This window comes from Nannospalax galili, unplaced genomic scaffold (genome assembly GCF_000622305.1).
Source record: "Nannospalax galili isolate Female #2095 unplaced genomic scaffold, S.galili_v1.0 scaffold198, whole genome shotgun sequence".
Lineage (NCBI taxonomy): Eukaryota > Metazoa > Chordata > Mammalia > Rodentia > Spalacidae > Nannospalax > Nannospalax galili.
Window position 1 is genome coordinate 389,900 of NW_008341748.1, and position 24,672 is coordinate 414,571.

General features: G+C 37.9%; 2 pseudogenes; both read right to left on the bottom strand.

Moving 5' to 3' along the window:
- Positions 1-14,451: 14,451 nt before the first annotated feature.
- On the bottom strand, positions 14,452-16,646 carry LOC103737448 (annotated as a pseudogene).
- An 814-nt stretch (positions 16,647-17,460) lies between these two features.
- LOC103737449 lies at positions 17,461-19,881 on the bottom strand (annotated as a pseudogene).
- Between the last annotated feature and the right edge of the window lie 4,791 nt (positions 19,882-24,672).

Below are 24,672 nucleotides of genomic sequence, written 5' to 3' on the forward strand. Positions count from 1 at the left end.
TACCAGAGTCTCAGGACTGAAATCAAGGGACAGATCTACTATGAAGATGGGGACACTACAGAGAAACACTTCAGAAATAGGGCACAGACACAAAGTTCCAAAGGGGGAAAAAGACACAGAATCTTGGGGGAGCATCTTCTACATGGTAAAACCGTGGATGTAGCAGAAAAATATTTTTCAGAAGTAGGAATTTCTGACATAGCTGGTCTTGAAGTCAAGGCATTCTCTATGGATGGAACAGCAGCACATCAAACTAAAGAAGATGATCCCTAAGCATTACAATTTAATCTTGTTTTAAGTTTGGATTTTGAACCTGCTTGGAATCCTTTACAGTTTCTTTTCCATTTTCTTTCTTTCTTTTTTTCTTTTTATTTTTTTTACAATTCTCATATTTAAAATCATTGAATTTTGAAAGCATATAGCATGCTTGATTTTACAGGGCAATTTGTCTCAGAATAAATTTGATTATACAATACGTTAACACTCTAGATTTAATATTTTTAGTTCATGTTACAATTTGTTAGGATGTTCAGGGCCATTTAAATGAAATATCTTCATTTTTCATGTAAAGAAATACATGAACCTGAGGGAGTAAGGATGGAATGCTATCAATGGAATGTTTGTGTCAACTGTTGTTAAAATTACTTTTCCAATGTTCTGATAAAATAGCTAGCAAGAAGGAAAATAGTGGAGGAAGGGCTTATTTTGGCTCACCTTTAGAAATCACACTCCATCAAATGGAGAAGCCATGGTGACTGGAACATGAGAGTGGTTCTTGCAACCCATTCACAGGCAAAAAATAGAGAGTAATGAATGCTTTGCTCAGGTATCTGTCTCTTTTTTATGTGGTCCAGGCCTCCAGTCAATTGACTAGAGCTACCCATATTAGTGTGATTCTTCTCATGTCACTTATTTTAGTTTACATAATAGCTCACATATCTTCTCACCATCTCACAGACTAACATAATCTAAATCTAGATTATCCCTCTTAGACATGCCCAGAAGATTATCTCCCAATGAAACAGGGAGAAAGAGGGTCCCCTAAAGGGTTCTTAGTCTCATTCATAAAAGAATTTAAGAATGGATCCGAATGGAAGATTTTACAATTTTATTAGAATCTTAAAGAAAAATCCTCAGGACAGGTGAGCTGGTAATCTTAGCAGCTGCCTTGAGGAGATGAATGGTGGGAAGAAGGAAAGAAATCCATGGAGCCATGCAGGATTAGTAGAGCTTGCAAAGAGGTCAGACACATGGCTGACTCACAGCCACATGGCTTGGAAAAGGAAGCTTTAGAGAAAATGTGAAGAACTACAAGATGCTAGGGGCAGCCCAAAGCCTTAGGAGAAAGCATGTTTATTAAGAAAGGCATGAAGAAGAAAAGGAGAAATTACGCTTTCCTGAAGAGTTCAGGGAAGCGGACAGACTTACAGAGCCCTACATTACTGTGACTCCCTCTGGAGGTTCTGCAGGGATCAGCTCTAGTTCCACTTCCACGCAGGAAAAAAATTGCTACATCATTAATGCACCAGGTATTCTGTCCACCTATTTAGCATAACTTAAGGTGAACCTGCCTTCCTAGGGGTGGTCCTATCACCAGGTGATTGACCAATGAGACAGGAAAGGTAGGTCCTCCAACAGATAGACTAGGGTTATTATAGTCTTGGACAGTTAAAATTATGGGACTTTTTGCTACTCTACCACTAACTGATTCTATAGCTTGTCAAATTGACAGTCAAGATAAACCATCATACTGCTCAATTCATATGTTAAAATCTTCACCTCTAAGTTTATAAGAGAAGGTAACGTCATAGCTTGAATAAGAAATAGCCCCCATTTGGGGGAAGTCATAGAATCTTCAGGAGGTTTAGCCCTGCTGGAGGAAGTATGGAAGTGAAGGTAGGATTTGAAAGTTGATAGCCTCATCCCACTTTCAGATTTCTCTCTCTCTCTCTCTCTCTCTCTCTCTCTCTCTCTCTCTCTGCTTCAGGTTTGTGAATGAAAGTGCAAGCTCCCAGATTCCTGCTTCTGTCACTATACCTGAGACTTGGTGCCGTGCCTCCCCACCATAACAAACTTTCTCTATGGAACCTTAAGTCAAAATAAATTCCTTTGGTCACAAGTCACTTTTGGTTGTGGTATTTTATCACAGCAACAGGAAGAAAACTAATACAGAAGTTGATAATAGAAAGTAAGCGGTTTCTGTGAAGAACATGATCATGTTGCTATTTGAAGGAATTTGGAAGACTAGAAAAGTTGTTGAATATTGTAAGCAGAGGTAAAGCACAATTGCAGTAGAAGATTTAAATACAGTAGTGCTGTGAATAATGTGGAATGTAGAGGCCCAGCTCATGAGATTTCAAAGGTAAGAAAGGGCTTTAACAGAAGCTTGGCTAAAAGTCATTCCTCTGATATTTTGGCAAAGAATTTGACTGTCTTATGCCTGTGTCCTAAGAACTAGCCTGAGGCTACATGAAAAAGTTATGGAGAAGAAATTTCAAGACAGCATTATGCAGGTCTAAAATGAAAAAGGGCAAATGGGGCAGAAAGAAATACAAAATTTATACTTTTGAGGGAAAAAGAATACTAAGAAAATTAGTTTGTGTAGCCAAGACATGTGTTGGTAGAGAGGGTGTAATTGTTAAGAAGATTACCACTAAGGAGAGGCACTAGCAGTACACTGGAACAATGGGAAGAATGCCCTCATGGCAACACCCTGCCTAGCTAAGATTTCATACTGTGAAAGGCCTAAGGAGTTCTCTGTTCCCAGAAAACAGCATGCCTGGGAGGGGCCTGCAAGGGCCTATACAAAGCTGTAAATTTAATTTGACAGTATAATCCACATGCTGCCGGCTTTGAGAGTATAAAAGATGCAAAGGTTAGGGAGTCATGGATTATTTATCCACTATGTCCATGCAGTGTGTAACACTGCTGGAGTCACTTTGAGAAGGCCCTGAGAAGACAGGAGGATGAGAGACTCCATTGGTTAAAGTTGTGAAAGTAAATGCTGGATTGTGGGGGAAACTCTAAGATGCTAGAAATAATAGACCTGTGAGATATCAGTAAAGACTAGTTAGATATAGGGAATAGAACAAGCCCAAGGGAGATAGTAAGTATATCTCAGACAGCAAAGCTAGAGTGTTATCCAGAAGTTCTTCATTATACACCCATTACTTGCATTTGTAATAGGAATGTATGCTCTTTTCTACTGTGTGCTGGAAGTATGTAATTTTCCCTTTTCATTTTATAGGGGATTACAGTAAACCAACTGCCTTGAGTCTCAGAAAAGATTTTAGACTTTCAATTTTTGAACAGTGTTGAAACTATTAAAGACTAAGGGGACTTGTAAAGTTGGACTAAAAGCCAACTAAAGCCTTTTGCGTTATGATATGGCCATGAGCCTATGGATGCCAGGAAGTGGATTATGCTGGTTTGAATGAGAAATGTCCCCTATAAGCTCAGGCATTTGAACACTTAGAATCCAGTTGGTGATGCTTTGGTATAATTTTAGGAGATGGACTTGGTAGAGGAAGTATTTCACTTGGAGTGGGCATTACAGTTTCATAGGCTTGCCCCGCTTCTAAGTTTTCTCTTTCTCCTACATGTTTGTGACTGAAGATGTGAGCTCTTGGCTTTCTGCTCCTGCCATAATTCATGCTGCTTGCTGCCATGCCTGCCAACAATGATGGACTCTTATCCCTCTGGAATCATAAGACAAAATACTTTCTTCAATAAGTTATTTTTTGTCATGGTATTTTATCACAGCAACAGAAAAGTAACTTATAGAAGGTCTGAATTTTGATAAATGATTAGGACATGAGACTGAACAGTCAAAAATTAGATCAGTATCCTTATGAAGGAGAATTCAGAGAACACACTAAACATGGAGTTATCTATAATTCAGGAAGAAGTTTCTCATCAGAAACCAAATGTGTAGGCACCTGGATTTTTATCCCCAGCCTCAGAAACATGAGAGGCAAATTTTTGGTTGTTTATGATGTAGCAGCCTGAGTAATCTCATCTTTTTACTGCCTCTCCATTTTGTTCCCCTGAATAAGGCAAAATTAACCTTGGACTAAACCTAATTCCAGGGAGCACCCTCACGTCCCCCTTAGAAGCCGAGTTCTGAGAGATAGCTGACCATAAACAATGGTGTTGCCCTTAAGATTCTCCTTCTGTATATCTGCTTGTTTGATCGACAGGAACCAGCTTAAATTTCACACACACTACATTTTATCCAAAGGAAAAACTGGCTAACTTGTAAAACATTAACACCTTGTAATTGCTTAACTAAAATGCCACATTTCTTGTGGATTTTACTTTTAAAATCTCCTGTCTTCTCCCAGATAGTACTGCATTCTTTAAATTGGCTCAGTTCTTTAAATTCTTTAAATTGGCATTCTTTAAATTGGCTCATTCTTTAAATTTCCAGTTGCTGGAAATCTAAATAAGTTTGGCTGAGTCAAAACTTTTTGCATCTGAGTGGTCTTTTCCAGTGATGTCGAACTCTGTAACAATGAACCACCCCATCTGTGATCACTATAGCATCTCAAACAGATGAAGAGACCTATCCTGAGTTATAAAACACCTGCTAAAATATGTGCATAATTTTGAGAGGCCTGTAGTAAAGCATTATCTAGTTGAACAGGAGTTTTACTTTAAGTCAGGTTTAGAGAATGTTAGCGGACATTACTAATTGTTGTGTCAGAATTCTAGAAGACTATGTTGGTAGTTTCATAGCAAAGGAAATTCAGTGCAGTGTGAAGAAACACTGGAGAAAGTAGAGAACCAAACAAAGCTCATAACCTAGATGATGACCAAGAAAAACGGCTAGGTAAGAAAGGGTAGACACATTCCTAAGCTAGAGATCAAGGTGTTTGAAAACTGACAGGACTGATAACTTGGGTTTGTGTGATTCCTTTATGCCTTACTACAAAAGTAGAACGTGCTATATAATGGATTCCAGTAATATCTAAGATAGTTGTTATGCCTCCTTCTCTCAAAAAGAAAATTGCTGAAAGTTTGGGGTTTGGTGGTCTCATTAGTTTATAGAGTGTACATAGTTATCAAAGTCATATTTTGAGACACTATCAAACAGGAAGTTAGTATGGTACTTAAGTTGGACTTATTAATATAGCTTTGTCATTCTAACTACTACAGAGGACATGAGAATGAATTCTCATCTATTAGATTAGTGTCTCTATAAAACAGACCCCAAAGATATCATTCTCCACTTTTGTTCTTCCAGCACATACTATCAAGGCATAGCCTATCAATCAGAAAGTAGGTTTTCATCAGACATCAAATGGATATCCAGGTATAACTATCAATATCAATGTGGAGCAAAAATCACATGATAACCTTTATTCCTTAGTGGTGGGGATGTTTGATTTGTTGCTCTTATTTAATCTCTAAGTGCCTTCTGAAGTAAACATTTAATCTGTTAATAAAAACATAGTAAACTATGCTACTTCAAATATAACATCAATTTTATGTATTTTGTTTTAATGTAATATATTATTGCTACCAGATTAGTAAGAATGTTAGAATGGTATTCAATAATTTGAGTAATTAGCCTTAAGATCCATGCAAACAGCTTATTTAAAAATGTTATATTTTAATTAATTTTTTCACTATTTCATATAATGTATTTTGATCATATTCACCCCCAGCTTCTCCCAGATCTACTCCCACCTACCAAACTACCCCTCACTCTATTTTCCCGTAGACTCCAAGATGTGTTGTTCATATACTTCTGGGTATGAGGCCATCTGGTGGATCGTGGTCAACCTCTCTGAAGCCACAGCTTTAAAGAAGACTGACATTCCCTTTCCTAGAAACCATCAACTGTCCATAGCTCCGCAATCAGGGGTGGGGCTTCAAAAACCCATTCCAGCTCTATGCTAGACTGCTGAATGACTTGATCTTGTGCAGGTTTTTTGATCTCTAGTCACTTTCATCCATTATTGTATCTCTTCTAGTGGTTCATCACTCTGTTCATTACTGTTGCTTAAGTTACATTATTAGGTATAGAAGCTCCATATTGTTAATCTCTTTTGTGAAACTCTTAATTCTTTTTTTTTTTTCTTGGTCATTTTTGAGACAGGGTCATCCTGTAGCCTCAGCTGGCCTGGAACTATTTAGGAAGACCAGGCTGCCCTTGAACTCACAGAGATCCACCTGCCTGTGCCTCCCCGAGTGCTGGGATTAAAGGCATGTACCACCCCTCCTGGCTAAGTTATATTATTAGGTAGAGAGGCTCCATGTTGTTAACCTCTTTTGTGAAATTCTTTTAATTCTTGTAGTTGGATTTCAGAATAGTTTTGGTATGTTTAAAGAAAGCACCTGCTGAAGGTTTTATTGCAGTATTTCTTTTTTAAAAAATATTTTATTTATTATTTTTTATGTGTATGAGTGTGTCGCCTGCATGTATGTGAGTGCACCCGTGTTGTTCAATGCCACGGAGGTCAGAAGAGGACTTTGGATTCCTCTGGAACTGGAGTTAAGGATGGTTCATAGCTGCATGTGGGTGCTGGGAATAGAGCCTGGGTTCTCTGTAAGAGTAGTCAATGCTCTTAACCGCTGAGCCATCTCTCCAGCCCCTATTGCAGTATTTCTAAATATATGTAGTAATACTGAAGTGTGTGAGATATATTATTCAGTTTCCTACTTGGATGTCATGAAGTGTTCAGGTTTTCAACTCTTATGCATAACAAAACAACTTTATATTTTTATCACAATATTCCCCTCTTATCAGTGTCTTGCCAAATGACATTTTGTTATCTTTGATGAAAATAAGAATATTCTTGGAAAAAAAATTTTAGTATCCAAAATATTGCACACATAGATAGTGAAAGACAGATTCTTTCTGTCTATATATACTAGGAATCTCCAGGAGGAATAAATCAGCATTTGGTAAATGCAATAATATATTATATTGCTGAATATACTTGCAAATTTCATTGGTTCTCTCAGGAAAGTTTTTACGTTCTCTGCATCAGTTATTTCACATTTTTTAAATCAAAATATGCTGTGAAGTTAATAGGAACATGAAAATGTTAAAGTAATGAAATATCTCTTTGACATTAATGGACTCAACACTGATCTGTTTTTAGAAATGCAAAGCTATTACTAGTCATTCTGTGTTCTTTAATTCAGAAACTACCATTGCTATGTCTTGGTTGTAGAGTATGGTACTGGGGCAAAAAACGGTCATGAAAACTGAATACAAAGTAGTTTCCATGGTCATAAAGATCTACAACCAAGACATAGTATAATGGAGCAGACAAAACTGTAAGTAATGCTGAATAAAAATGGTCATGTACGACACATCAATGAATATAATTTTGTTCTTGAAATCACGGGACCCATTGCCTTTCATAAAACAAAGTTGATTAGAATCCTTTCCAGCAAAGCAGAATATTATCGAGGGCCAGAAAACACAGGTTACAGGAGTCAAGCAATTAAACATGGAAGAAAGTATGTGCCACAGGTTTTCAGCCTCATTTATCATAATTGATGTGGGATGGGAGAAGAAAGGACTTAAGATATTTTACATTAAAAACTTTTAAGAATGTAGATATAGTGACAATAGAAATACTTGTTTCTCATTTATTCATTTCAACATACCTAATCTTCATGTATCCTATATAGTATACAGCAGGTTCTCCATAACTATCTATTGTCTGGATGAAACAATGGGTTGGTGACTACATGTTTTCAAGAAACAAATCGTGAGAAGTATATTTGAGAGGAAAGTGTGGATGACAGATATTTTTATTCTGTGAGACTTGGTAGAAGGTAATGCCATAGTTAAGATAGGAAAGTCCAAGAATAAGATAGACTAGGAGTGTGGGGAGGAAACATGGGAGTTGCAGATAATTATACTGTAGGGTGAAATCGATTAGTGTGGATTCCCAGGAATCTATGTACATTCTCTGATTAAAATTTCTATATGTTACAAGCCGAGCTGCAGGAATTTTCTCAACATGAACAATGTTGCACATTAAGACCTGGGTAATCTATAATCTCCTAAAGATCCTCTGAAGGAGTACAAAGAAGCAGAATAATGGGTATGCATGATGAAATAAAGAGATGTAAATCACGTTCCTTTATTAGTTTTGGTTAGAAGTTTAAGAATGAAAAATAAGCATTTCTAAATTATTTGCTTTTATCTATTATTAACCCAAAGAATATGTTTTGCTCTCAAGTGAGAACCTCCGTGGATAGGCCAGGCTCTAATACCATAAAAGACTGAACAGCTGACTTGTAGGTCAGTTTAAATAACAAGGAACATTCGATGTTCATCATATCAAATGTGGAAGCCTTCTTCTCCAGTCCCAATAGTTTGTATATTATGTTGAGCCCACCTGCAAGTAGCTTTACTTTGTGTTGAATTTCTGGGGAGATGAGTTTTACATACTGAACCCAGAGAATAATTTAAACATTTTCAGTTTGAGCTAATAGTTCCTCCTGAAGATGAAAGGTAAGCAATTACATTCTTACAGCCAATTTTACCTCTCAAAATTTTCCCTCAGTCAGATATTTCTCCCTTTGTTGAAATAGGATAATATATTTTATAAGTATACTTTTATAAAAATAGAAATACGTTGACTGTTACCAAGGAAAGTAATTTTTCCTTAAAACTTTCCTCTTTAAACATTTAAACACTGATATTTACAGGGAAAATTGTTCACCAGGAAGGACAGACAGCTGTAAAGGATGCAGACAGCATGGAGCCAGGTCAAGGCAATGCCAACAGGCTGCCCATGGGGCTTATAAAACCAACCTTCCATGCCAGTACCTCATACCAGAAGTATAAGAATTAATTACCTACTCAAGTTTCTCAGTTTCAAGGATTTCACTGGCTTATCAAAATCTCACCAAACAATTCATCTTCTGACATGAAAAACTTTAACTTCCAATTGTCAAATGTGAATAATGACAATCATCAAGACAAGATTGGCAATCCCAAACAAAATATGTTAAATTCTAGCTGCTCACAATTCAGCAGCCTACAATCACTTCAAGATAAAATGACAGTGAGTAGAGCAATCAGCTTTTCTCAGATGACTCCAACAGAAATGATACAAGCAGAAGCGAAATCCTGTAATACATGGAACACTATTAGAAAATCATATGTACAGAAAAAAGCACCAGTCCGGAAAGTCCTTCATTTTGTTCCAGACCTAGCACCTGAGAAGAAAAGAACTGCCACCTTTAACCCTGCATACACAATCTGAAAGTCCCGTGTTTGCAACAGTGTCCACACATGGCCGTATAGGGACAGGGTGATTCATTTATTGGCATTGAAAGATTATAAGAAATCTGAGCTTCTTGTTCAGCTGCAAAAAGATGACATCAAAATAAGTGACACCAGCTTTCTTTGGAAAATTCTGTTGCAGGTAGCCAAGTTAAATGCCACTACTTTATCATATACTTTAAAAGACTCTGTCTTCAAAGAGGTCCAGAGAGACTGGCCTGGCTATAATGAAGAAAAGAAATCATTGGATTTGGTGCTTTCAAGAAAAATAGGTCAATTTTACAATGCTAATAAGCTTACCCATTGTTCAGAATCAACTGTAGTTTCTAGTAGAAATGATGCATCACCTTCCAAGGATCAATATTTCTATTTATCTGCCATTGACACCTTAATGAAAAACAAAGTTGGAATGTCTTCCCCCAAATCTGCAATACAGTCAACATCAAATGGTGGCTTGAACAGTAACGGTGAGAAATCTGTAATTCTACCATCTTCTACGGCTACTCTCAAATATATCCCTTCAACATTGCCTATATCCCACTTGCCCATTCCAAATTCCCCTCTGCTTATGAAATCCAACTGCAAAGTTTGCAGTGATCCCAAAAGCCCTGGGACTCAACCAGCATGTGACAAAATAAGCCATGACAGTAGAATCTCTGAGAGACAGATGAGTAAATACACTTCTCTGGAAAATCACCCTCTATTTCAGTTCAAACAAAGTATTCAAAACCAGTGGAAGTACAGCATTTCATGCCTGAGAAGTTCAAATGTATATTTGCAAAACATAAAACCTCTATCCCAAATTACCATATTGACACGACCGAGACACAGAAGACAGGTTTTAGAAAACAGGATGAAAATGCAAATTCAAATTCCAACAAAGAATTTTAAAAAGTTTTTGCTGACTCTGGAAAGAACTCTTCTATAACCGGAATTCCAGAATATTTGGCTAGCTATTCCTCTCTAGTTTCTTCTGAGCAACGTCAGTGTTATGAGAAGGAGTTCCGAAAAGATTATCATGAATATCAGGCCATGTACAAGAAGATTCAGATTATATGTACACCAATCATCGAACTAGATTCAGAAAGAAAATCTTTTCTACAGGATCAAAAGAATACCAGGACATTACAAAAATAATCTTACCAGAATATCAGAAAATGAGACAGGTTAATCCTAACTTCTGTGAAGAATGAGATAGATGTATATTTCTTTGCAGTAAGCTGGTTTATCTGAAAAAAATAATAAATGATTTTGACCAGCAACAAGAAAATGAAAAGCAATAGCAGAGGGTTTGGACAAACTAAACTTGACTTATTAAAATGCCAAATAATTTGTTCTAGGAGGACGGCACTTGAGTATTTGTTGAAACTTCCAGCTTGATTTAAATTTCACTTTACCTCTCCTTAATATTCTTGTATTTCTTGCTTTCTTAAACATCTTTTTGTGCTTTCACCTCTAACATTTGCACTTTTATTACATATTTCAAAATATTTTGGACATAATGTCTATTTAAAAATGTTATACTCATTTAAAAATAAAGTTTACAGTGAGCAAGTTGAAATGCTTTTGGATAAACAGTGTCTCTGTTTTGGACAGTCTTAATTCAAGTTAATGCTTAAAATAGATACATGTAGAAATTTTCACACAGTGCTATGATCAAAACTGTTACATGAAAATAAAAGTTAAAAAGTGTTTTCATCAACTCTATTTTTTCTTTCTTTTTAAGAATTTGTATTGAACTTTTGTACATTTCATGTGATAGTTCTTAATCAAATTTAGAGCCTCTCCCCCATCTATGCCCCCCCTCCACAGCCCCCATTGGATGGATGTATTCTATCATACATGTTAAATCCTACCCAGTCAAGCATTTTTACTCAAATGTCCTTTGGTGCAAATACATCTAGTGGAGTCTAATCAGCTTATCTAGGGATTGTTGGTAAGGACTACCTTCCCTCACCCAATAGTAATCAGTATCCAATAGCTCCCAGACTAGGGCTGACCTGCTCCACTTGCTCCCTTGCTCCACTCTGGGCCCTTGTCTGATAATGTTGGCATGGGTCCTGCACTTGTTGCCACCGTTACCACAAGTTCACTTGTGCAAGCTTCCAGTGACCTGAAAACCTCTGCTTCCCTATGTTCATGAAACAACCCTGGCTCTTACAGTCTTTCTACCCTCTCTTTTGCAATGTGAGTGAAAAAGCTTTTATGTAGGAGTCCTATCCAGGGACACACATTCTGAATTCTCTTATTCTTCAAAAATTGGTCAGTTGTGACCTTCTGTGTGTATTACACTCTGTTGTATAAGGAAGCTACATTGGTGAGAGTTGAGGTATGCACTAGTTTTCTCTCTATCCTGCCTCTCTACCCCAACCCCCACCCCATTCGACTATATTCCATGAGCCTTTCGTGTACAGGTTCCACTGCAGATATGCCACCTAGGACTGGGTATCTCTCAGAAACATATTCTCTGTGTCTGACCAGTTGTGGGATTCTGCAGTAGCCTCCATCTTCTCCAAAAAGAGCTTCTTTGATGAGTGGTGTATTTTATACTTCTCTATAAATATAAGGATACCTATTTAGCATATGGTTAGAATTTTCCTTTGTCTAGAGATATGACAGAGATAAGGTTTTCTTGAGGATATATGACCTCTCCACCCATGTGTATTTGACTGTGTTTATAGTACCATCGGTGAGGTCACTCCTATTGAGAATGTTTTAAGTCCTATTAGATGGATGTTGATTACCCCCTGGATAACAATGACACTGATGCACCAACAGAAGGAGTTTGCTCTGCTGGTTGTTATGATTCTTAAGCTTTACAACTGGGTTGGACCATTGATTAGTTTTCCCCTTAGGAGTTTGCATAGTATTCTCCAGAACTATGATAGCTAAACTTCAGGGAGAGGGATTTCAGGTCAGTTCCTGCTCCATTGTTCCAAGTCCTGTGTCAAAAGTGTATCCTGTCTTCAGCAGTAGGCTCTTATCTTCCAGTTCTGGGAGATAACTAAGAGCTCTGGCAATAACACATGTTATTTCTGGAGTATCTTGGACCACTCTGATCAACCACTCAAAGGGAAGTCTCTCCTGTCTGGCACTGTATTCCTTGACATACAGCCCCCAGGTATACATATGCACTGATGTTCACACATTTTATACACATTTCTCAAGGGGTTTCAGAGGTAACCCCTCTGAAGCTAGGGAGGTAGGGCTTCCCTAGCCCCTCAAGATCCATTCATCTGTACTCTCTCTGCCTCCATCTGAGCTCCCTCCTCTTTCTCCAGTCCAAGCACTCCCATTATCCCCTCCCTCCCCTCAACAGCACCTGCTTCCTGCCATTTCCCCTCTGCTGAGTTCCCTCCTTCCCCTCCCTGGCCCCCTGCATTTCCCTCCCTCCTCCCCTCCAACCTGTACACTCCCACTTTCGCCACCTCTCCACTGGTAACATCTGTTCCCTACTATCCCCCTCCTTTAGGTTCTTTCCTTTCCATTTTCCTGGCTCCTGGTATTACATCAGTGTATATACTCACATATAAGGGATTGGTGCTATGATGCACAAATTAGGGAAACATGTCACTTGTTTTTCTGTATTTGTGTTACTTCACTTTGTATAATGTTTTCTAGTTCCATCCATTTACCTTAAAACTACATAATCTCATCTTTTCTTACTGCTGAGTAGAATGCCATTCTATAAAGGCACCACATTTTCAGTATCCATTCATCAGTTTAGGGACATTTAGGTTGTTTCCATTTCTTAGCTACTGTGAAGAGAGCAGCAACAAACATGGATGTACAGGTATCTCTACAATAAGGTGAATCCTTTGGGTATATGCCAAGGAGTGTTTTTAAAAAGCATTTTATTGATTTTTAAAAAATATCTAGCCCTGATTGGGACACCTATACCAAACATTTGCCTCCCAAGGCTCAAGGATCTTTGAGAGGGGGGAATAATATTGTAAGAGCCAGAGATAGTGAATAACCACAAAAAGTGTTTTCCAGACAGCTGGGAAGTTACTCATATGAATTCCTAGCAATGGTGACACCATGTGCAATTTCCATGTGAACCCAAACCAGACAAATTCCAGCGCAGATGTGAGGAAGTGTGTAAGAAACCCCAACCACAGCTTTGTCGTTCAAACAACCTTACAGATCTAGAATTTATGCTAATGTACGCATCTCTTACTTATTGATTTATTTTATCTGCTGCCTCTTCACCATAGATAATTATCAGTTCTTTACTGGTTAAAGGAGCTGGATAGTTTTTTTTTATGTTGATAGTTTTTAGTCTTTCAACATTATCCAACACATATGCTCTTAGTTCTTTGTTTGATTTTGTTATTAATTTTTTATTGATTTTTTGAGAATTTTATATATTTTTATCATATTCAGACGTCATTGCATATTTGTGAATTTCATACAATGTATTCTGATTGAATTTAGATCCCCTCCCCCATTTGCACCTGCCTGGAGTCTCACCCTTAAATGAGATTGACTCTCTATCTCCCAGCAGCCATCAGTTGCCAATAGTTCCTCAGATAGGGTTGAAGTTTCTTACCAACCATCCACATCTATGCTGGACTTGGTCGGCTTGACTTTACATTGGACTTGCAGAGAGACTTTTTTTTTTCTTTTAAAGACCTATTGAATCTAATCTGTGTGCTCCAAATGCTTTTGGGTAAGAGTCTTCTCAATTCGATCTACCTACCAGGCTTCACACCAGTAAAGGAAATTGACTCTCGGACTGGAGAGGTGGCTTAACAGTTGAGTGAACTGGCTGCTCTTCTAGAGGACCTGAGTTCAGGTCCCAGCACCCACATAACGGCTAACAACTCTGTGTAACTCTAGTTCCAGGATATCCAAAGCCTTCTTCTGACCTCCATGAGCATTGCACGACAGGTGAGCACTTATATACAGTCTTACATACAGTCAGGCAATACACTCAGACACATTAAATTTTAAAAAACACTGAATATTTTTAAAAAGAAAACTGACTCTCAACCATGCCCAGGTGAATGGATCTTGATTCTGTTCTTTAATTAAAAACAGTATTTAAAACCATGTGAGACTTCATTGTCATTGTTTTATTTTTATTTTTTTAATATATAAGACTTAACCATACATATTTTATTATTACATAACAAACCACCACAGGTTAATGTCTAGACACAACACATGGTCTCAGAGCTGGCCACAGCTTAGCTGGACTCTCTGCTCAAGATTTCAATCACTCTGGGGAGGTGTCTACTCCTTCCTCCTTTTCTTGCCTTCATGCTCATGTATCTTGGGGGGACTGCTATCTGAGGGTCTTTTAAAGCCAACATGCTGTTTGGCTTCTTCCAAAAACTTGTCCAAAATGGAAAGGATATCCCTCAAACAGGACAGATCTTCCTCTGCCTCTCTGTCTACTGTCTGATCAAGAAAACTCCGTATCAGGAACAAATCTGTTGGTCTTTATTGTGGCTTCCAGGTCTTCAACATACATGTACTTGTCCAGATTTTTACTGAGCCTATAAATCCTTTGGGCCATATCTTTACCACCTCTCCAGGCTTGATCATAAATATTTTAAGTTTCATCTTCTCCACCTACAAATCCACTGTCCATACCCTTGGACTGGTTGAAGAGTCTTTTGTCATACCGGACTTCATTGGAAGTTCGAGGATTGGGCACGTCAAGAACATTAACTTCACTGATATCTTGATTTTCATTTCTTTCCAGCTTTGAGCGCTTATCAGGAGCTGCCCTGGAAAGATTTTCATCCTTTTCACGTGCCTCTCCATCCTCTTTTTTTCTGCATGAGTTTTGATCCCATCTCTCCTCTCTCTGACTTTCTGGACCATTTGTCTAAGCTTCTCTTCATTTTCTTGTTTTCATTTTGAGCCAACCTTCTAACTGGACCCACTTTTCCACAGCTTCAAGAGCCTGGTGCTCAGAAATGATGAGTGTTTCAGCCAGTGTGGCGAACTTATTGTTGATGTATACTGTCTGAAGGCCTCTTCCGTCTGCAGCTAGCCATTTATCTAACGGACCTGTGTAGCCCTTCGCATTCTTCCACTTGGAAATACAAGGAGGAATCCTCCACTCCTCTTGCTCCTTCACAGCCATCTTCCAAATAGGAGGAGAATGCATGATAGGTGCAGGAGGAGAAGGTGATCCCCAGGGAATTTTCTTATTAATCTTGAACCTTGGAGGCACCAATGGATCTTCCTATTTGAATAACAGTTTGTTTGGCTCCAGACTTGAAAGCCACTTCTTGCTGTGATGGTGTGTATCAGATGTACTGAGTAGGGGCCAGCTTGTCAGCTGCTGGAGCTGGCATGGCTGTAACAACCTTCTTCGATACAATTTTCTCTATGGTTACCGTTGTCTTTTCTGTTACCTCTTTAATAGTTTCTTCATCTGGTCTTTGCAGGTCTGGGTCATCGTCATTCATAACCTCATTTGGAGCCAGGTTAGAGTCCTTGCTCTATATATGACTGAATACAGTCTGAGTCATCCCACAATGGCTGAACCACACTGGAGAGGCCAAGAATCAGGTGCTCAGTCCACAAAGCTGGATGTCTTAGCAGTCCCAATCTGGAGCTGAAAGGCTGATGGGTTCTGGGAGATCTGCTAGTCTTCAACATACTTTGGAATTCAAAGAAGTTGGAATCTCTCACCAGTGAGAGAGAAGGTAAGCGGCAAAAAGCCTCATCGTTATTGTTTTTATATGATCAACATTAGTTCATAGATTTATATGCATCTGCCATTGTTTTCAGGCCTGTCTTCATTTTCATTATTTCTCACTGATCTCAGTGAGAAAATTTTCCTTTTTAAGAACGATTCCTTATTCTTTTTTATTAAACCAATGCAAAGACTTAATGAATAATCATTGTTTAATAAAGCACATAAGAAATACTGGACAATACTGCCAAATTATCAGAAAGATGACTTTTTGACAAAATATTGCAAACACACAAATACAAAGATATGATAATGTTTAGGAGTTTATTTCTAACAAAAACATATCTGAAGACCTCATGTTAACTGATTAAAATTTACTGTGACATGTATTCAACTTCTTTATTCCCATAGCAAATTGCTACCCAGTTAATAGATGAAACCAAAGTGTAATATATGACATATTATTAGAAGTTTCAGTAGGCCTGACTTGTTTTCCACTCTGGTCTCCTAAGTTGAAATCAAGGTGTTGCAGCCAGGGCTGTTATGTGGAGGCTCAAGAGAAGCCTTTTGTAGACTCACCTTGCTAAATGAATGTGGTTGCAAGCAGTTATAGAACTGAGGTCCTGTTTCCTTGTGGCTGGTGTCCTGCTAAGTGTCTTCTGGACTTTGCCTATAATTCTCTGAGAGCTCTCACCTTTCAAATGTCTCTGATCCCACCTTCTTCCTCATCTGCCCTGTCTCTAGCTACAGAACATTCTCAGAATTTGACTTCTATAATTAAGTTGAACCTGCTGGATATTCCTTATTCTTGTAAAAATATTTTTGTTGACTTGAGAGTTTCATTGTATTTTGATCACATTCAGACTTCTTCTTCCATCTCTACCCTCCACCTTACTATACCCCTATGGTTTCATGTCCTTTATTATTGTTGTTTTTAATGTTAATTATTATTATCTTTTTCTTTTGTTTTTCATTTGTTTTATTTTTATAGTTTTTTTTTTGCAAATGTCATTCAATGTATTTTTATGTGCTCTTTTATTCTGGTTTATTTTTCTTTTCATTATATATAATGTGAATCCAGAATTAGTTTCTCACATCTTCTGAAATTGTCTGGAATAGAATTTTAGTCTCAAACTAAATAGAAGTAAAATATTAAAGAAAATAGGTTTATGGGGAGCATGTGCAAATTTTTAAAGCATTGTTCTCAATCGTTCAATTTATTGAAAGGAGAGTCTGTTTGACTTAGCAGTTAATATTCTCTTGTTTACATAGAATTCTGATTTTATTTGTTACTTTGTTCTGTAGTGGAAACACCAATAAAGTTTTCTACATTACTTTCAATCAGGGATTGTGGTATAGTTTCTTGGTAGTAATATGAACATGGCCCTTTTAAGATCTATTCCTCACTATGGAGAAAAGCAAAATTTTTTATTCTTTTTAGCATGAATGGTTATTTTAAAAGCAAATATATTTGGAGACATGGGTTTTAACAGGATGTAAATGAGGCACATATACTGAGGTATCAGGCCCTGCTTTCTCAGCTTCACAGAATTAATCCTCCACTACTGAACTCCATTATCTCAGGGGACTCAATAAAGGCACATTTAGGTAACAGTCCCATGGCTGGCACTTGTAACCAGCCAATGCCAAACACATCAGGTACCAGTGAGATAGCCCAAGCCCTGATGAAACTTCTGATTTGACTCTCTAGCATCTTGAAATTGACTGAAATGACTGCAAGTGCTTGAATGGGTCGCCAGGCCATCACACATGCCATCATGGTAGGGAAGATGGAGATGGTATTGCCTGCCATGTACATGATAAAGAGGTTCATAGAAAATCTGTTTGATGGGGCCCAATGCAATATCCAAGCAATGCTTCCCCACCAGGATACTGTTTGTCTCTTGCATGCTGGTATCAGGTTCTTGTTTGTCCAAGGAACCAACTGAACAGAATGAGTCTTCCTGCCCACTGCCAGGGTTACTTCGGCCCCTGCTGTCTCCTCCCTCCACACTCAACTCAATGGCCCACTTGAATGGCCAGCCTCAGTTGGCTACCAGGCCTCTCCTCAGCAGTCGTCGCAGCAGTAGCTCACTAGAGCCGCGATGTCACTCCTGCCACAGTGAATGTTTCTTTCAGGCCCCATACAATATATTTTGATTGCATTTAGATCCCCTCTCCATCCTCCCGTTAATAAACTTTGCCCAATTCATGTATTCTATCATATATATATATATATATGTGTGTGTGTGTGTGTGTGTGTGTGTGTGTGTTCTAATTTGTGTCCCGAAATGTCCCTCTGTGTGTGTCCATCTACTGGAGCCTGGTTAACCTACCAAGAGTCCCATCTTTGTAAGAGACTCTCATGTTCTGTATTATTGTCTTTAAAAAAGTAAGGCCTATCCAGTCTAATCTATGGTCCCCAAATGTTCTTGTGTATGGTTCTATTCCTTAGAGTCTGGGCAACCTACCAGCTATAACACGATTAAGGAAAACAGACCCCCCCCCTTTTCCAGCATCTACCAACTGCTGAGAGATTCTCAGCTATGTCTTAGACTTCTTGCCTACCTCACCTATTTATGCTAGGTTTTTGTCTGGCTTAGCTTTCACAGACTAAACAGGTTACATGCCATAGGGGAGAACCTACTGCTATTGGTCTCCTAACTAGACATAATATTCAACTGACTTGTAATTACTTATTTTTAAATACATAGATTAGCACATCTCTCAGCTTTCACCAGAAAATGTTCTACTTGCAGACATGGCAATAAACACAGAGACTCACAACTGGCCAACCTATAGAGAATAAGAGACTACAGAAGTTCTTTATTCTTTTATAGGGAGATCTAACAGTGAATTGAACTTTTTGAAAATATTTTTATTACATTGATTTGTATTTCATACCTAACATCCTAGTCCTCTTTATACCCTATTCCTCATCAGCCTCTCATAGCCCCTCCCCATTGTATTTTAGGCATTCTGTCATTTATGTTAAGGCCTATTAAGTCAAGTTAGTATCTCCTGACATCCCTCAGTGCAAGTTCATACACTGGGATCTAGTCAGCCTATCTAGAGTCACTCCCTTAAAGATCAGGGAGCCACTACTCTCTTTCTCACCCAGTAGTAATCAGCTGCCAAATAACTCTTCAGCTAAAATTGGGGCCTGCTGGGTAGGGGGGAGGGAGGGATATAAAAGGAACTATGGGGTAAAGTGGAAGAAGGAATCTTACTTTCTAAAAACCTGTACACACACTTTTAATTTATGTGTTGAGGACATGCTCATTAAATATAACATTCTAGGGGCTGAAGAGATGGCTCAGCCGTGAAGAACACTGGTTGTTCTTGCAGAAGACCCGGGTTTGAATCCCAGCACCCACATGGCAGCTAACAATTGTCCGTAACTCCAGTTCCAGGGGATCCGATGGCTTCTTCTGTCCTCCTTGAGCATTGCACAACATAGGTGCACTTACCTACATGCAGGCAATACATGCAGACACATAAAATAAAAATAATAAATAAAAAATAAATACAACATTTTAAATCATTAGATACTTAATTTTGACCATAGAAGAGCATATTATGTTTTATTTTGACTTCTTCATTTTCATTTAATATCTGTTAATCTCAATATTCTTCCTCCAATAGAAACAACTAAGAAATATTTCTTCTCATATAGTCATTTTCTTAATATTCCTTTTAATCATAGCACATCAGATCATCCCTCCAAACTCTGCACGACTAAGAAAGTTTATTGTTACCCAAAGTTTAGTTAGATAATGCATACGCTATATTGTTTTTTATGTAAATGGATTTTTATTATATTTTCAGTGTATATTTTTATTGAGATTTTGTGCATTTCATAAGATACATCTTAATCATATTTAGACCCCAGTCTGCAACCCTCAAAGCCCCTCCCACTGAATTTGAAGCACTCTGTCTTATATATTAAGGCTTACCGAGTCATGTTTGTGGACTCATATTAACCACAGTGCAAGTTCATAGACTGGAGTCTTGCCAGCCTATCCAGTGTTGCTCCCTCATAAAAGACTGACTCTATCTCATCCAGAAATGCTCAGATAATAATAGTTCCTCAGCTAATGTTAGGGTCTCCTGCCCATTTTCCAGTTCTATGGCTGGTCTGTTTCTGATTGAGTTTGCATGGGTTTTGTGCAAGCTGTCACCATTGATCTAAGTTCATATGAGCAAGTTCCTAGAAGCCTGTAGGACTCTGTTTCCTTATTGTCACTGTACTAGATAGCTTTAGTTGCCAACTTGACACACCTGGATAGAGAGAATCTCAACTGAGGAATTTCTACCACAGCTTTGGCCTGTGGCCATGTCTGTAGGACATTTTATTGATTGCTGAGTGATCTGCGAGGGCCAATCCCACTGTGGACAGTGCTACCACTAGGCAGGTGGTCTTGTGTTGTATAAGAAACCAGGATGAACACGGGCCAAAGGAGAAAGCAAGTAAGCAGTATACTTCCATGGTCTGTGTTCCAGGTTCCTGCCCCAAGTTCCTACATTGGCTTCCCTTGTTGATGCAGTGCACTGTAAGCCAAATAAATCCTTTTCCCCGAAAGTTGGGTTTGGTCAGTGTTTTTGTCACAGCAATAGAAAGCTAACTTGAATTAACTCCTGGTACCAAGAGTAGGATATTGCTGTGTTACAGACCTGACCATGTTGTTTTGGGGAATATTGTGGAAATGTTTGGAACTTTGGGCTGGAAAAGCCATTGAGTGCTCAGAGCTTAGTGAGATGTCACTGTGGAGCTTGGAACAGTTATGCTGAAGAGAAACATGGATAATGGAGGCTTGGCTTACAGAACTTCAAAGGGAAGCAAAAACTCCATCAGGTCTATTTGTGTGAAATTAATAATTTTTGGAAGTGAATCCTTTTGTATTTTACTGGGACAGTTGATGCTGATGAACTAGGACTGAAAACCAGATGTGAGTAACAACAGATGGGCACCATCAAGGTGAAATATTTTGGGAAGTATTTCCTCAGGATCAGTAACACCGAGTCTCTTATATGGTACCAGTTTTGAAGGCATGATGGGGGTTATGGAGAGCAGCTGAGGCTTGGTACTTTTCTTCACCAGAAAAGGACACTGGTGAAGGTGCAGCCTCAATTTTGGTTGAGATCCACAGGATTGACATGGTCATGGAGAGTATGTGAAACTGCACACTGAGATGTCAGTAGAGGCCATTAGCCAAGGTGCAGCCTCAGTCACAGATAGAGCCCCATAACATTAGAGAGATTCCAGGACCATAGAATGAACACCAAGGGTAGCGGCAGGTGTGGAGTGGAGCCAGCCTATGCCTACGAGTACAGCTGTGTGTGTTCTGGATAGCACAGCCAGTGAAATGAAGCTGCCCAAGGCCTGTGAGCCCAAATGACAATGAGTGAATCCCAGAAGTCTAGCCTTGAGCTAGTTTGCCGGGCTTTGGTTTTTCTTAAATGTGGCCAAACATTTCCTTTTGAAATTTGACAGTTCTTAACTTGTTTTGGATTTCACAGGAGACCACAGTTAAGAGACGTTAAAAAGAAACATTGATCGTTTGTAAGCATTTGAATTTTTTAAAGACTATGGGACTTTTATATTGTACTGTTTTATGTTGTAATAGTAATGTTAATATGCAATTTTGGGGATAAGAAATGGAAGGGGTGTGGTTGAAAGTGATGTGTTTGTGTGTCAACTTGTCCAAGGGTCAGTCATATACCACCCCTGGCACTTGCAATCTTTCCACCCCTTCTTCTGCAGTAGTCCCTGAGCCCTGGATAGGTGAGGCTTAATGAGTCCTATCCAGGGATATGTATTAATTAAAAAAATCGAAATGAATCTCTCAACTCATCCCTTAAGCCATCAGATTAAAAGACATGGTCTTTGAAAACATAAGCACCTTAGTTATACATTTTTCTTATAATCAGTATAAAACAGCATCAGTAAAGTATTTATTAGTGTATGACTAATTAAAATCATCCCTCACTTTTTTAATGAAAATAATATTTTCACTTACTGAATGATACTTAACAAATAATATTATTCTGGATGCATCAAAAGTTATAGAATTCCTCTTGGCTATATATTAATATATTAGCATTTGTATTTATATTCTGAAGAAGTGCCCTTAAAATATCTATGTATTTAATAAAGTCTATGCTGTTTCTGAAATGGCAAGGCAGCTTGCTTTGCTTGACGAGTCATATTCTTTGACTTTCTTTTTTTAATAAGTCTTTTAAAAAATTTAATATTTTTATTTTATGTGTATAAGTGTATTGACTACACATATGTAAGTTCACCCATGTCGTGTAACACCTGTGGAGTTCAGAAGAGGGTGTTGTATCTCCTGGAACTGGAGTTACTGATGGTTGTTAGCCACCATGTGGGTGCTGGCAATTGAATCCTGGTCCTCTGTAAGAGCCATCAGTACTCAAAACTGCTGAGTCATCTCTCCAGCATGCTTTGAATTTTTTATGTGATGAGATTTTAGGCCAATGTCATTCAGTCTTTACAAATTCAGCTCAAGAAGCTAAACATGAGAGTCCAGCTCTTACAGTCTCTGCATGCATTTCACAATTCATACTTACCCTACTTAAACATTTCCACAAACAGAAAAGATTTTGTCTGAGTGTAGGTACATATGTCCTCCCTGGATTTAATAGCTATATATAGTTGAAGATAATCCTCCCAGGAGAGACTGATTAGAAGTGTCAGTGTTTAAAAACACTAAAAGTGACATTAGGTATAATACTAGAAAACTATTAAACATATTAAAACACATGCAGCCTGAAATCCTGGGCAAATAGAGGCAGAAGCATGCTTCATGTACAAGGGGTTCTTTTACAGTTGTAAGGAAAATTGTACCAAAATATTTTGTGTGCCAGGCAATGGACTTGGTGCTTCAGAAAAATTGGTTGATAATAAATTCACTAAGTTTATAGAGATTTCATGTGTAAATAATTAATAAAATATACTGCTATAAAAAGTAGGGCCTTGTAGATGCCGAGGAAGAGGGAAAGTTAAGGAACAATATTTATAAAAATCATTGTCCGTAGACTACATTGCAGACACTATATTAAGTTCTTTGTTTTAATTGTCTGATTTAATTCATACTCCAACATTAGAGCTAGGTGAATGTGAATTTTCAGAGGAGAAAATTATGACTTATAAAGTTACAGCATTTTAATGAATGTTATACTGGGCAATAAGAACAGATCTAAACCCAATCTTAATTAGAAACTAAGTTGGGTATATAGTGCATTTATTGCTATCAGAAGTTGCTCTAGTGTGCAACAGAGCACCAGAACTTCTTGTTCCTATCTATCTTTATATCCATTGTCCAGCATTTCCTTGTCCTTCCCTTCCTCTACTTTCTGCCCAGCTAAGATTCTAGAATTTTTCCCCTATACATTCATATCTTATGTATTTTGCTCTCCTCCTCTCCCTAAAGACCTGTCACCATAAACACAACTCTCATCATCATTTCTTACCTTCCTGGCATCTATAGATAATCATTCTAACTTAAACACATAAATTTAAAATTGAGAACCCACATATGAGAAAGAATACACCGTGATTATCGTTCTGGGACTGAGTTTCCTCATTTAGCTCACTCAGTAAGCTCTTTCCTAGCTTTTGTGAGCAGGGAAATAATGGACATGAAACGTGAAAATATATTGTATTAGGATGTCAAGTCCTTTGGAAATATGCCAGGAGTGATATAACTGGATTATATTGTGGTTCTATTTTTAGTTTTTTGAGGAAATCTTTACACTGATATCAGTAGTGGCTATGCCAGTTTGCATTTCCATAAATAGTAAATAAGTGTTCCTCTTTGTCTACATCCTCCAATTTGTTATCCGTTGTTTTTACTTGATGACACCCATCTCACTAGGTTAAGATGCAGTCTCAACATAGTTTTAACTTTCATTTCCATGATGCTTAATGATTTTGAACATTTAAAAAATGTTTACTAGCCATTTGTATTTCTTCTTTTCACAATTCACTGTCAGATCCATGGCCTGCCTTTTTTTAAAAAAATATTGTTTTCTTATTGTTTGGCTTTTGAGTTCTTTATATACTCTAGATATTAGTCTTCTGTCAGATACATAACTGGCAAAGATTTTCTCCAATTCTTTAGGCTACCTCTTACCCTATTGACAGATTTTTAAATATTTCACTTGTTATTTTAATTTTATGTTAATGAGTGTATGGCCTGCATGCATGTAAGTGCACCCACCCATGTCATACAGTTCCTGCAGAGGTAAGAAGATGGCTTCAGATCCCCTGAAACTGGAGTTACAGAAAGTTGTTAGTCACTATGTGGGTTCTGGAAATTGAACGCGGGTCCACTGTAAGAGTAGCCAGTGTTCTTCTTAACTGCTGAGCCGTGGCTCCAGCCCTGTATTGACATGTTTTTAATTTCATTAAATTTTCTGTCAGTTGTTAATCTTAGCTCCTGAGTAATCTGAGTAATACTTTAAAAAATCTTTACATATGCCTATATGTTCACATCTACTCCCTAAATTTTTGTGTAGCAATTTTAGTGTTTTAGGTTTTCTGTTAATATCATTGACTTATTTGGAGTTGATTTTGTGAAGGATGAGAAGTAAGGACCCAGTTTCAGTCTTTTACATGTAGATATTCAGTTTTCCCAGGATCATTTGTTGAAAATGATATCTTCTTTGCATTATATGTTTTTGGCATTTTTGTCAAATCTCTGAATTTATGTGGACCTATATCTTGGCCTCT